Source organism: Salarias fasciatus (genome assembly GCF_902148845.1).
Source record: "Salarias fasciatus chromosome 23 unlocalized genomic scaffold, fSalaFa1.1 super_scaffold_20, whole genome shotgun sequence".
Classification (NCBI taxonomy): Eukaryota; Metazoa; Chordata; class Actinopteri; order Blenniiformes; family Blenniidae; genus Salarias; species Salarias fasciatus.
The window spans coordinates 2671138-2685771 of NW_021941230.1; the positions used below are offsets into that span (position 1 = coordinate 2671138).

The 14634-nt window shown below is 44.6% G+C and overlaps 1 non-coding gene across 1 annotated transcript; it reads left to right on the forward strand.

Annotated features, from left to right (window-relative positions):
• Positions 1–5741: 5741 nt before the first annotated feature.
• trnak-uuu (transfer RNA lysine (anticodon UUU)) lies at positions 5742–5814 on the forward strand. The gene has a single exon. It is a non-coding gene; the product is annotated as a tRNA-Lys (tRNA).
• The last annotated feature ends 8820 nt before the right edge of the window (positions 5815–14634 follow it).

The following is a 14634-nucleotide window of genomic DNA, read 5'->3' on the forward strand; positions in this document are numbered from 1 at the left end:
CAACATGAATTCTTAATACTTTTTTAAGACCTGCGTCGGTCGGAGGTGTTTAGCTATAATAAAAATCCTAAATTGTAGCTTGGCGGCGTGATGCTGTTGGCTCGCCGCTCGTCCAGACTGGAGAAAGTCCGTCCTCCGTCCCCTCATGGAGATCAGCTCGGCTCCTGTCTCTTGCTAGCAGCTAGCTAAAAGCAGGAAACGAGGCCCATCACTTCGTTCTCACGTTCATTCAGCACTGTTAGCTAAACGCCTGGACGCCACGCGCTGTTAGCGCCGCGCCGCTCATGATGTGGATGTGTTCTTTAGTGGTGTGCCTGGTTTTACTATAGAACACGAATGAAAATGATTCCAGTTTAGACTCCAATGCACAAGTTGTGAGTCAAAGTGGGAACACTGGGAGGATTCAGATGGGTAGGAATCACCTTCTTCTCAGATCAGAAGCCTCATTAATTCATGTTAAATTGTTGATAAAATGCTTCCTTCCGAAAAAGTTATTTAAACAGACTTGATTGAAATCAGAAGTAACATTTCCACTTTTCATTTAGTTTAAGCTTTATTTCCAAAATGTAAACTGATTTATTTAATTTATGCATTCTATTATTTTACAATTTTCACTATGCCATGCTGAAATAGTTCAATAAACACTTTTGTAAACTATTTCATAGTGAAAATAATCTTTTAATTCATATTTAATTATGTCGGTCAGTTTATATCTGTTATTTAATTTTATCTATCCTAAATGTATATTCAAATTATATTAAACTTTTCTATGTATGGTTGGACTTTGAAATTTTCATTTTTCTTTTCTACATTGTGCTGCTGTAGCCCTGCAATTTCCCCCTGAGGGGCAAATAACGGACTTCCTATTCAGTTCAGTTCAGTTCAATGCAATTCAATTCAATTCAATTCAATTCAATTCAGTTCAATTCAATTCAGTTCATTTCAGTTCAGTTCAGTTCAGTTCAATTCAGTTCAACTCCTCCGTCCAGGATTATGACCATATATGGAAGTGAATCGTTTGAGGCTGATGAGGTCAGTTGCCATGGTAACTATGTGACATCATCAGTCCAGCTCTGCAGGTTCTCCAGCAGCCTTCAGTCCGTCACACTCAGTCCCCGGTTCAGCGTGCGTCCACAGCGAGAGTTCAGCGTCTACCCATCATTCCCTGCGTTCAGATACTTGAGTTCCCAGCGATGAAAACCTTCAGCCAGAGCGAGACAGACATGTCCTGGGTCCAGTCCCTGCGCCAGGCGCTTTGTTATTATAGAGATTTCAGCCAGCAGCAAACTGCTGAGATCTCTGCCCTGATGAGGCGCCTCAGCAGCTCGGAGGAGGAGAAGGAGAGTCAGGTGAGGGGTCTTCCTGCTTAGGATCAAATGTTATATGAAACTAAAACACTCGTAGCTTATACATCCTTTTTGTTTTGACAAAACTGATTTTTTTTTTCTTTGTTAAAACGACAGGCGAGAGCGATGGAGGCCCAGCAGCAGCTGATGCTCTCCCAGCTGGAGGAGAAAGACCGCCAGCTGAAGGAAGCTCTGTCAGCCAGCAGCCTGAAAGACAGGAAGTACTTCCAGCTCAAGCTCCTGGAACAGAAGATGAGAGCCGACAGCAACCTCCACTGGCAGGTCCGCTGGGACATGCTGAAGGAGAAGAACGCGAAGAAGGAGGAGGCTCTGCTGAAGGCTCACCAGCAGCAGGTCGCCCAGCTGGAGGCCGAGCTGACCACCATGAAGGAGGCTCTGCAGGCCCAGAAGAGGGAGGCCATGAAAAAGCCAACGGTCTCTGAGCTGGAGCAGAAAGACCGCCTGCTTCAAGACGCCCTCAAAGCCAAAGAGCAGGGCGAGAGGAGGTACCAGCAGCTGAAAGCCCTCAGCGAGAAGATGAGGGCGGACAGCAACAAACACTGGGAGGTGCGCTGGAGCATGCTGAAAGAGAAGGCTGCTGAGAAGGAGGCAGCTCTGGTTAAACAGCAAAAGGAGCAGGTGGTCCAGCTGAGAGCCCAGAAGGAGGCGCTCTCCAGACAGCTGAAGGCAGCCCAGGACAGCCAGGAGAGGTGCTCTGCGGCAGCAGAGGGGGCTTCTCTTAAAGAGCAGCACCGACTGGAGAGGCTGCCTCTGACTGAGGCCCACCAGGAGAACCAGGCCCAGTTCATCAAGGTACAGACCCCTTTCTGTTGACAACATTCCATCAACCTCAGCTCTGTTATGTGGTTTGGATAAGAACTGGTTTGGAACCATGAGTTCCAGGCCACTGAGCGGTTTAGAAAGTCCCTCAATGACCATTTTCACTATTTTCATTCCAGCTTAAAAAGAAAAACAGTGAATGGAGGCCCAGGAACCTGGACGCCAGGGTGGACAAGATCCTCCACAGGAGACAAGACCTGAAGAGGAGGAGCCAGGAGGGGCGAGGAGGGGGTGAGGAGAGGCAGCAGGGAGTCAGAAAGGAGAGAGATGGATAGACTTGGGTAGTTAGTTACTTTATTTTATGTAGTTAGATTTTGGTAGGTAGATAGTTTTTTTTTTAGGTAGTTCGATAGGTATATAGTTTTTTTTTTTTAAGGTAGCTAGATTGTGATAGGTAGTTTTTTTCATGTAGTTAGACTTTAGTAGTTTTTTAATGGAGTTAGATTTTAGTTGGTAGATAGACTTTGATAAGTAGTTAGTTTTTTTAAGGTAGTTAGATTTTGATAGGTAGTTTTTTTCATGTAGTTAGATTTTAGTAGGTACATAGGCTTCAGTAGGTAGTTAGTTTGTTTAATATAGTTAGACTTTAGTAGTTAGTTTTTTTTAAGGTTCTTAGATTTTGATAGGTAGTTAGTTTATTTTAGATCGTTAGACTTTAGTAGGTAGTTAGTTTTTTTAATGTAGTTAGATTTTGTTCGGTTGCTAGATCGATAGATAGATAAATAGACTTTGGCAGATAGATATATAGACAGATAGGAGCTGACATCCTGAAGAGAGAGACAGATTTAATGAGCATCTCAGCTTCGCCCTTCACTGGTTAAATCCTTGTTTCACTCAAAACTTATGAATAAATTCATTCATGTCAAAGAATCCTACTGACTGAGTATCAATGGTGGCTGAATTAGTGATCAAGTGTTATGCTTTCAGAAAAACATCTGTTCATTGATCATTGAAGTCAAACCGCTCCAGCACTTTCTCCAGAAAAACCAGCTGACTCTGGAAAGCCTTCTCTGCATCCGGCCTGTTCGGTGGTGTGTGCTTCTCCTGATGTGACCCTGTGTTTGACCCTTCATGACCCCAGTCTGATCCTCAGTGATGAACTCTGTTCCATTCCTTTAGAGAGCAGAGATGGAAATAGTTTGTAGTCTACATTTAATCTAGAAATTGGGCAATAGGATTCACAGTGTTCTTTGCCCTTGCCTACAGTGAAGACTGATTTCACAGCTGAGGACTCCAGCAGTCCCTCAGCCAGATCTTCTTTCAACATTTCATACCAGTCATTAGGAAAGCTGTCAGTCCCAGGACAGTTAGCTCTGTCAGGACCATCGGGGAACCCAAAAGCAGACTCCACCAGGAGGATCTGGTTAACAGGGTTTAATTAGAGCCAAAGCCACAGAATCACAGGAACAAACCAGGAGGTAGAGGCCAATCCAGAACAGAGTTCCTGAATAAGGAAGCAGGAGAACAGGAAGACAAATCCAGAGCCGAGTCAAAACAACGAGCAGAGTCCGAAAAACCAGAGAAATATAAACGGCAGAAACACAGGAACACTGACAGCCAAGCAGCAGAGGCAGGTGTTGGTTTATTTGGAGTGAAATCCTCCTTAAAACAGTTATCTTTCTAAACAGTACATTTTGACTGTACAACAGTAATGTTTTGACTTTATTTTGAATGAAATTTTCCCGTAGAATAATAAACCTAAATCATCCTTTAGAACGGTAAATCATGTAGGACACTTGTCTTGAACAGAGCAGGGGACTCTGTCCATAAAGAGAACGGTTCTCACAGTGCTGTTCGGCTCTTCCACTTGGTCTGGATAGGGGGCGCTAAAGCGCGGTGCTCAGGGTGGGGTCCTGACAGTGCCGTCTCCGGCGCTGCAGACATATCATTGCCGGTGTGTGGAACCATTCTGGACCGCAGCCGCGCCGTGGCTGCTGGGAGCCGCCACATTGATTTCATGACTACTGATTAGCTGCAGCGTCCGGACCGGAGCCGGACAAGAGCAGGACCGAAACCGGACCGGAGCCGGGAGCCGAACTGGAGCCGGACTGGAACCAGTGTGAGCCCGGTGTAATGTTCAGGGTTTGTTACAAAACATGATCAGCAGGACTAAGCAATTCATGTATTTAATGTATTTTAGCCAAAATGCAGTCTCAGGTCAGTTACTTGACCAGTAAGCAGCAGTAACATGTTAATAATGTGGAGTGAGCTGTACTTTATTGACAGCGAGTGTTGGATCTCCAAAAGCAGCGTTATTGGACAGCAGGTTTCATGATGTGATGAGGAGGAATGAAGCTTTTCAGCCTTCAGATGTTGAGTTTAGTTTTCTGGACAGTTGAAGCAGGAAGGAAACGTCCAGTTTCTCCTCAGCATCGTCCAGGAAGCTTCTCCACACTGATCTCTGGGAAACAAAGATCTGAAACTGGCTTTTCAGCAGCTTTGCTGGTTACCTTATCTTCTGAAGAGCTCTGTGCTTCCAGCTTCTTAGAAAACAGGAACCGGAACCAGGAGAACTACTCCAATGCAGAAAAAGCCCCGTTTAGGTCAGATGAACTCTGAAAGTCCAAATAGCTTCTCATGCCATCTCAACAACTTAGGTTTCAAATTGTTTTATATTTCTGCATGTTGTTTTTGCTCCTTGTTGTTATGTAATCACCAGCGGCGGCGAGCTGGGTCACCAACATGTAACGAGCATCCTGTTATCATGACTCGGCTGCTTCCACGTCGTCCGGAGATTGAATCTCCTCCTGCTGCTGCCTTTCTTAGAAACTGGCATCTGGCATGGCTGCCGGACATGACCGGGACGGGAAGGCTCAGAGAGCGAGAGAGAGAGAGAAAAAGAGAAAGATAAAGAGAGGGGGAACGGGGGGGTAGGGGGGTGGGGGGGTAGCACGGTGTTCTGATATCTGCGCCAGTCATCTTTTAAAATTTGAAAAGAAACGTGCAGCTTGTCCCTCTTCCACCTGCGCTCAGCTCTGCGACACTCCCTCCGAGCTGCCGAGTTCTCTCCCTGAACCAGGGCTCAGGTTTGGCTTTGGGCTGCCTGGTTTTTAATGGAGCCACTGAGTCCAGGATTGTTTGGCAGGAGGAGTGGAACCATGAGCTGAGCTCCTCTGGACCCGTTAGATCAGGGGAACACAGAGAAGAGAGCAGCGGTGGAAGGGTTAAAGGTCCAACAGCGCCGAGCAGCGACACAGCTTTGAACTGGTGCACAGAACAACCAGACTTCAAATACCACAGGCAGATGGTCGGAGAAAACACTGTCGCATATCTCCGGATTTTTAACAGAAAAACCATCACAGAGAACAAGACCGAGTGTGTGTCCCCGTTCGTGTGTGGGACCAGACACACACTGAACCAGACGGAGAGAGTCAGTGAGTGTTAAGAAGTCCTTTACCAGAGGTTTATCAGGGCAGCAGACATGAATGTTGAAGTCCCCAAGAATAAGGACGTGATCACAAGGCTCCAGTTTCTCAGCCATGGTGGACAGGAAAGCTGTCTGCTCTGTCTCACTCATAAGTGAGTGCTATACAGACACAAAAGACCCATTTTCAGGCCTGGGTAGCTCAGATGGTAGAGCATCAGACTTTTAATCTGAGGGTCCAGGGTTCAAGTCCCTGTCCAGGTGCTACAAGGGAGGAATGTTGAGAGGATCCCTGTTCAAACCAATTCCACTTGCAGATGGCCTTGAAGTGTGAGAAGTCTCAGAGGTTCTGCTGATTAGGAGAGAGTCTTCCTCAATGACTTCTTTGACTCCCATGAGCTGAACGTGATTTTCCTCAGATGTGGCTACGAAAAGGTGAACTGGTCCGCTGCTGGAACTCTGTTCCCAGGACTGTGGCTTCTTCAGCTCTCCCAGCATGCCGTGGGACTCATTAACGGCCTGTTTACATCCTGGAGGACTATTTGAAGTGGTTAAGGTCAAACTGACCATCACTCAAGTCGTCATGACTCATGTTTTCATTTCCTGTCAGGATGTCGTCATTTTATGAGCACTGTCCAGGCTGTCAGGAGTCTGGATCACCCGCCTGATTCAGTGTGATGAACATGTCGGCTCGTTGGTCTTGGAGTATGATTCTCACTATGGGTGTGAGAGGTCCCGGGTTCAATTCCCGGACGAGCCCTTAGAGTTAAGGTGGAGAAGCTTCTCTGACTTTGTGTTGGAGGTTTGTCTGATCTCATGTTCATGACCAGCAGCAGCATTTCCACTGTCAACAAGGAGACGGAGCCTGAGAGCTCTCACAAAGTTCCACCTTGGAGCAGTTTCTAAAAAGTGGTGTTTTCAGTGTCTCCAGCACTGTTGTGGTGTAAACAGACACCAAAACTCAGTGAGAGTTTAGTGTTTCCTCTTGAAGCCTCTGCAGTGTAAACGGCCTTATTTTCAGGCAGCAGACCAAAACAGTGTTGTCAGACAGAAGAGCTGGAGGACATGGTTCCTGGAGAGAAGCAGAGCTGAGTCCTCCAGTGGTTTCATTTAGGATGTGAGGGACTCAGCAGCACAGCGGCCAGCAGGAGTCATGGCTGTGTGACGCTTCCCCTCCCTCCTGGGTCAGGGTTCTCTGCTCATGTTCTGTGTGAAGCAGGAGGTTCAGGCTGGCCACGGATTGGACGGAGGTTGATGGGACTGTCTATAAGGGGAAGACCAATCCAAGGCCGGGGCTCCACTTCTCTCTCTGGCTCCCAGCTGAACTCAGGCAGTGAGAAAATTCTGGTCTGGATGTTTTTTCTCAAAATGAGGATAAATGACATCACTGCATGAAAAGCCAGATATTCGGTTCTGTACATCGTTGTAAACGGGCCTCGTTTGCAACAATGTATGTGCGTCTCCAGGTTCTGCACTTCTCCTTTGCCTGTGGCATTAATTGTTGGTAAGGTGCTCTCTTGTGTGGAGGAGAGGGAGGGGTGAGGGGACGGGGGGCGGGTGGAGCAGGGAAGCGGGGAATACACACCACACCGGAGAGGTGTGAAAAACTGATTAGCACTCCGCCAGCCTGTCCAGCTTCATTCTGAACACCCATTGGATGGAAAGACACAGGGTAACAAAAAACCCAGTGTCCTGATTGGTTAAGAGATCTGTTGCTATTGGTCAACTTCGGCTCATGAATTATCTGAATTCGACCCCCGCCCCCTCATCCCGCCACCCCCCTCCCCACGCTCACCCCCCCCCCCCCCCCCCCCCCCGACCCCCCTCCAGTCATCACCAATAAAAAATAATATGAACCATGTAAATTACGTACAATTATTTCACCTTCATACTTGCCATTAAACAATGAGCCATCCTACAGATCATGAGAATGTATTCAGAGAGACAAAATGCTGCAGACATGTTGAAAAAGAAGAGCTTTTATTAAGCTGAACAAACTCAAGATTCGGAGATCAATACCAGTCAGTGCTTCACAGCTGGAACAGAAAAATAAAGTCTTAGGGACCAGCAATAGTATTCTAACCACATTGTATACAAAACACACAATGTAATGAATTCAATTAAAATATCTTACTCTCTGTCTTCTCTGACGACCATAGGTGAAAGTAAGCCGGAACGCACCGGAACACCGTGCCGGTAAGAAATATACTGGCCTCTTCTACAGGAACGCTCCGGAACGCCTCTGAAAAGCAACTTTCACTCATGCATACAAAGCGAGCCCTTTCTTTTTTCAAGCAAATTTTACCGGAATAAGTGTAAAATTGATGAATACATAAAACTCATCTCCAGATTACATCTTCTGTGACGTGTTGAACAAGGTTAATGCGCCTGACGAGCACTGGAGCACTCGCTTACCGTGACAGGTTGCAGCTTGTCGCGGCAGTCACTCGCTGTAGCGTAACGTTAATCCAATGTCCACTGTTGTGTGTTTTTTGCAGACAACAGGGAAGTCATTTTTGCAAAATAAACAACATAAAACCACAAGTAATAAATTGTGAGGGTTCACGCGTCGTAAAATATTCTCCATCTCTCTGTCATGCTAGCAGCATCACTCCTTCCGCAAACAAGCACATGTGGAAGTGAGGTAAACTCAATGCGTTCTTTTCATTGGATGGCTGGTTGCCTAGGTGATGTAAGGACCCCTTCCCCCCTCCCCGTCGCAAGAGACAACCAGGACAGGTCAAAAATGCAAAGAAAAATAAAAAAAAAAAACATTTAACTAAAAACAACATTTATTATATATATATTATACATATTGTTGCGGTCGCAGGCGCCGCTGGGGGCCGCCATACTGTTTGGTGCCGCAAGGCATCATGGGAGGGGATTGTTCGGGCCGTTTCAAGATGTATTTTGTGTTAAAATGTGTTAAAATGTACTTCGTTTTGTTATAGATGTGTTAAGTTATTGTTTTTCTATGTGTTGATGCAGTTTTTCCGGTCTTTTCATGTTAAGTTTCATTTACATTATGTTGGACCAACAGTTACAGGGGTCGGTGTGAGAGTGACCCGGCCTCTGTGCCGACATTGTTTGATGTGAGCGACATACTCCCAGTATACATTAGTTGTAACAACAACAAAAGCTTTAGTTGAGCTGAAGGGCAGCAGTCTTCATTGATTGTTGCCTCTGTTGTGAAGAGGCCGCCGTCACAATATGTATTATATTTAAACATCCAAAATAATATTTGAACAATTAAAAAACAAACATCATGCTTTCAAGGATGTCAAAAAGAGCAGGCTTTATCAATATCTGTTTTGTACGATGCTCGCACGCTTTGTGCACAAACTAAAACATTTTTTTGAGTTTCACAGTTCCTGCAAGAATCTTATCTTACTTTCACCACTGCTGACGACTCCGTGCAGCAGACTTCATGGCGTCCTTCTGATCTGCCCTGTCCTGTTGGCTGAGGCGGAAGCTCCTCCGTAGAGTTTCAAAATATGTTTTACAGGCAGCTGTAAATGGCAAAACGAAGATGTTAGAACCCTTTTTTTCGAGGGGGGGGGGGGATCTTAACCCATTTTAAACTGGCTACTTACATAAAATTACGTCTGAGTGTACATCGTGAAAATCTGGACTTGCGATGATGGTTTTCACCAAATATGTAGTCACGGCCTCATTGTGATGCGAGCCCAGTCTGTGAAAACAGATCAGAACTTTCATTCTCCACTCAAAGCAGAATCTTACAGTTGTATAAATCATTTTCAAAAAGCCTCACCCTTGCTCCGGTTCGTAAAGCAAGACGTTTCCTTCCGAGTTGTGAAGCCTACAAACGGTTTCTTAAAAGTACGAGAGAGAAACAGGCATGTCTGTGAGCAAAGATGGAGGACTACATGATATCACTACTTAACGTTGCCATTTGATATCATTGCAGTAAAAATCATTAAAAACATCCTTCAAATTGGTTCATTCTTACCGCAATTTTCGGACTGTGGGCTCATCTTTTACGCTTCACTTGCCCGCAGGAGCAGCTGTTTAGTTTGGCTTCCAGGGCGTCTATTCGCTCCTGCAGCCTGAGCTCCGATGCTGCCACAGTCGTTTCCAGCTTCTCCTCCAGCTTTGCCTCAGTCTGTGAGACCTGACGAGACGGCCCGCTGATAGAGATCCAAATGTTTTTCAGTCTCTGTCGCGGGACTGACCGGAACAAAATCAGCCCGTCCCGATCGAGTTTGTGGCGAGTCGAATGGAAGATAACGCGCAGCCATTGCAGGAACACTTTCCAAAATGATTTGTTTATCTGCGTTTCGCGCGGTTATGAAGTCTCGCGAGGCTACCATGTGATCGTGACTTCGCATGTGATTGGACGCAGAATATCAAGAAGTAAACAAACATGCCGTCTCCCTCAGTTGTACAGAGTTTCACTGAGCTGAAGATGAACGTCTCCGGGCCCAAGAAGAAAAGGCCTCGTCGCCTCTGTGGGCATTCTGACAATGAGCTCGGCCATAGCACGTATTTTTTGCACAAAAAATTCTATTTTAAAAACAGAGTTTGGGGAAAAAAAAAATTTAAAGGGCTGGCCAAGACACTGTGAAGGACCCCGTCTTGTCCAATGATGATGTCGGAGGAGGTGAAGAACCGAATAATCATCCATCAGACAACAGTAAGTTACACAACTTCAAGTTATTTCAACTTTTAGTTACATTTATGAGACGTATTCTCGAAGATAGGAAATCCTTTGGAGTGTCCTTCAGAGTGACCCTCCGAGTAACAATGGTCTGTTGTTGAAAATGTAAACGTGCGACATTGTACAGAATTATTTTTTTAATGTTATCGAGATGAGAATTGTAATTCTCAATGCCTGTGGCCACCGTCATGATCTCCTGCATGTCTTTGTGTGATTTTCTTTAGATGAAACCACAGAGGACCAGAGTATTAATGCTGTCGGTGAGAGAGATGCAGTGGACGAAATACCATCAACTGACCCTTCAGACGGTGGTAAGCTTGCTACACAATTTAACGCTGCATTACTGCATAACAGTGTGTTCAAAAGTAGCACTGGATACTGATACTAAAAAGCAGAGATGGCAAAAGTACCCCAATTCTTTGAGTGGAAGTAAAAGTATCTGTGTCAAAAATTACTTTGGCAAACATGAAAGTGCTGGTCCACATATCTACTCAAGTAAAAGTAAAGAGTACAGGCCCTGAAATGTACTCCAAGGTATTATGAAAAGTAAAAAGTATTTGTACTTTGTTACTTGCTATCACTGCTAAAAAGTAGAATACAAATTTGAGAATAAAGCATAGTATAACACAGATGTACCTACTAACTGGTGTATTAGTGAGTCACAAATGTTTAACATCTAATTTGATGTGTCCCTACAGAACTTCTTATGTGTTTCTTTTTTTTCAGATGACATCGCAGACGACCAAAGCATTCATCTTTTTCTTGACTCCAGTGAATCCGATTCAGAGGCGGATGAGGAAGTAAACCTTTATGTGGTGAGCATGGTTGACATAGAACACAGCAAGCATTACAAATGCATTACATTTCAATCCATATGCATTCTAATAGTACTTATCCATTCAACCAAATTCACACAATGGTCCAGATAGCCTATTATGCTCTCTACATATCAACAGAGTAAGGATTATCACACTCCACCTTAGTGATCGTCATCGGTCCCTGAATTGACACAATGAGCATCACCTGAAAAAATGCAGGACCGGAGCAGGAACTCACAAGTGGTGGTATTCATGTGCTTAATGGCAGTCTTTTGTGAAGTAAATTGCACACACTGCTGGCATTTGACTTACAGACTGACATAGATCACGTACTTGATTGCTGTCATTTGAGAGTGAAACTTGTTTTTGACCATCAAGCAGTCACTAATCCCTCCTCAGTCTTGATTTCATGGTTGTTTCACTTCAGTTTTAATGCAGTGATGTCAAACCAGTTTTAGTTCAGGGGCCACATACAACCCCATTTGATCCCAAGTGGCTCAGGTCTTTTTGAGCAACAATTTGAACAAGCTGGAATGTCTTAAGAAGAACAATATTAGGACTCAGTTTAACACATTAAGATCACAGTTCATCTGTAAAAGGTATAAATCATTTAGTCACAGCTATCTGGAATGGAGCAAAGCAATACTATTTTTTAACTTTATGATTAAAACAACTTGTTTACAACAAATTATTTTAAATTTACATGAATTTACCCATCTGTGTTGTAATTTATTTATTTGAATTACTCCATACGTTTTAAATTGTGCATTGCTGTATCGTAATATCACTGTTTATTGACTTGTTTGATTTGATGTTGATTTCTCCTTCACATTTGCCGAGGATGACACTCTTACCGAGGAGGAAGAAGGGGAAATCCTCGCTGATGAGCAAAGTGATGTCTTCCCTGACATGCAAGAGGCAGAGGGACACGGAAGTGCTCAGTCTTCAACAAAATCAGAAGATTTGTTGATGAAAGTTTTTGCCATGATGCTTTTGTCATGGCAAGCCACCTTCAGGGTTTCTGACAATGCTATCACAGCTCTACTTTTGTGCCTCAAACAATTCATGTGGGTTATTGGGAATGTTCTTGCTGCCATTGCAAGCAGCATCCCAAAGACCTTATTCTCCTTCAGGAAATGGACAGGCGTCCTTCGTGAGGATTTCTTGCAGTGTGTGGTTTGCCCAAGATGTATTGACTGTAACACGCCAGCTGAGACTTATGAACTAAGACGGGATGGGACAAAGGCATGCAGACCGTGTGCTTACATCCCATTTCATAACCACCCACAGAAGAGATCTGCACTCAGGAGGAAATGTGGCTCTGAGCTGTTAAAGTCAAGATCCTCCCTGGGCAGAGAATATATCCACCCAGTACGACCGTACTGTCACAAAAGCATTGTGAAGTCTCTTGAAGCAATTGTGAAAAGGCCTAGGACTGAAGCGAAATGTGAGGAATGGCGAAAACGTAAAATACCAGAGGGTGTATTAGGGGATGTATATGATGGAAAAGTATGGCAGGATCACCAGGATGTGGATGGGAAGCCTTTTCTGGCAGAGCCAAATAATTTGGCCCTTATGTTGAATGTCGACTGGTTCCAGCCTTTCAAAAATGCACCTTATTCAGTCGGAGCCATCGACTTCGTTATTTTGAATCTCCCTGGTGAGGACCGTTTTAAAGAAGAAAATATGATTCTTGTTGGGTTAATACCTGGTCCAAAGAAGCCATCACTCAACATCGATGTTTTCTTAGACCCACTGGTTGACGAGCTCCAGCAACTCTGGCATGGTGTGATTTTGGAAGACAGCTCTTTCACAGTATTTCAGCTTTACAGAGCAGCTCTGCTTTGCCCGTCATCAGATATTCCTGCAACACGAAAATGTGGAGGCTTTGTTGGACATGGGGCATACAGAGGGAAATTAGAAATGTTCCAACATACACTTTTCAGTATGTAATTATTTGACTTTTATATTGACAGTTGATTTGCATGCAGCGACATGCCGCTGTTCACATTGTTGATGGTGCAATAGTTGGTTTGTTTCATTGAATATTCAACTCTAACTTTGTGTGTGTGTGTGTGTGTGTACAGTCAGTATGATTATATATAGAGGAACTAAATAAAAAACAGGTTTCCTCTTTTCCTCTCTTTCCTTGGGGGAGGTCAGCACTGTCTCAGTTCAGTAAATGCTAATCTGATGGCTTGGGTGAGGCAGCTAACTTTGCTGCTTGTTATGGCCACTTTCTGCTTGTTTCAGCCTTGGGGGAGGGATAACAATACCAGGGCTGCAGCCTCTGTCTGTCTGCCTGTTCATTTGTTAGCAATGTAACATGAAAGGTTCTGAGTGGATTTTAATGAAACCTTCAGGAAGTGTTGACAATGGGACAGGGAACTGCTGATTACATTTTGGACATGTTCTGGATTTCCAAAATGAGAAAATGCCACTAAAAATGGGGACAGAGTTGATCCCTTTTAAAAAACAGACTGAAGTTCATTTTTCACAATCAGAATCACAAGTTTTATTGAAAAGTAAAAATGTACAAATCATAAGACAAATGTTAAAAAGTTACAAGTATTTCCAAAAAACAAACATGCAAAAAATGAAACTTTACAAAAAAATAGAAAAATACTAAAAAAAAGAAGAGAAAATTCAATTATGTACAAAAAAGGGAGAGGGGCAAGAGAAGAGCAGAGAGCTTAATCCAGCCAGTCCAGGTCTCGTCCTTCTCCACAGAATTGTTTTCTGTTGACTCCGTAGTGAAACAGGAGTTCCTCTCCTGCTTTTATGTCCCTTACGGCAATGAATAACAGCACGTCTCTTTCTCCACTCTCAAACTGTTGGCAGAAGAGACGAGGCCTCGCGTTGGGATTCTTTGGGGAATGGTTGATTAGTCTGCCGAAGGTCTGTCTGTCCAGGTGGCAGCGGAACTTGTCTAAATGTGCGTCAATGCACAGTTTCTCACCAGCGGCGTTTCTGTAAAAATAACATGAGTCCCGTCTCCTTTTCTTCTGTGCTGTTAGGAATTTTCAGTCCTTCTTCAGCGGTGACTTTGGATGGGCCCGGCTGGATGGACCTTCTTCACTGGTACCATGCCTGCCGAATAGAAATGAAAACAGGTCAGTGTCCAGACTGACATGCTAAATGAAGCCCACTGTGTGTGCACACTGTTTTTGTAACAAATGGTCTGCTCACCTTCTCAACTTGTCGAGGAGCTCAACGGACCTCACCAGGTAGCGACCTTCCTTCATGCGGGAGTGTTCCTCCGCTGGGACTGTGCTGTGGGTCAGGTAGTCAGCAATCATTGCTTTGTCCACATCAGGCATGGACTTGGCGGCAGTTTGGAAGACCCGCCTCGCCACTTGGCTCGTCACCGGTGTGAGATTGTATCTAAAATGAGAGTGAAGAGCAGATTGTAAATTACGTCTGTCATCCCTCCTCCTGTTAGGTGACTTAACTTGGATGACAAGTAGCAGCTTATCCCATCATAAAGATGTTCTTACTTTCTGTGCAGCCTGGCCAAATCATTGGAGCAGTTATAAATTGGGTTGCCCGATGTTGACAGGAAAAACCGCTCCTGGGGGTCTTCTTCTA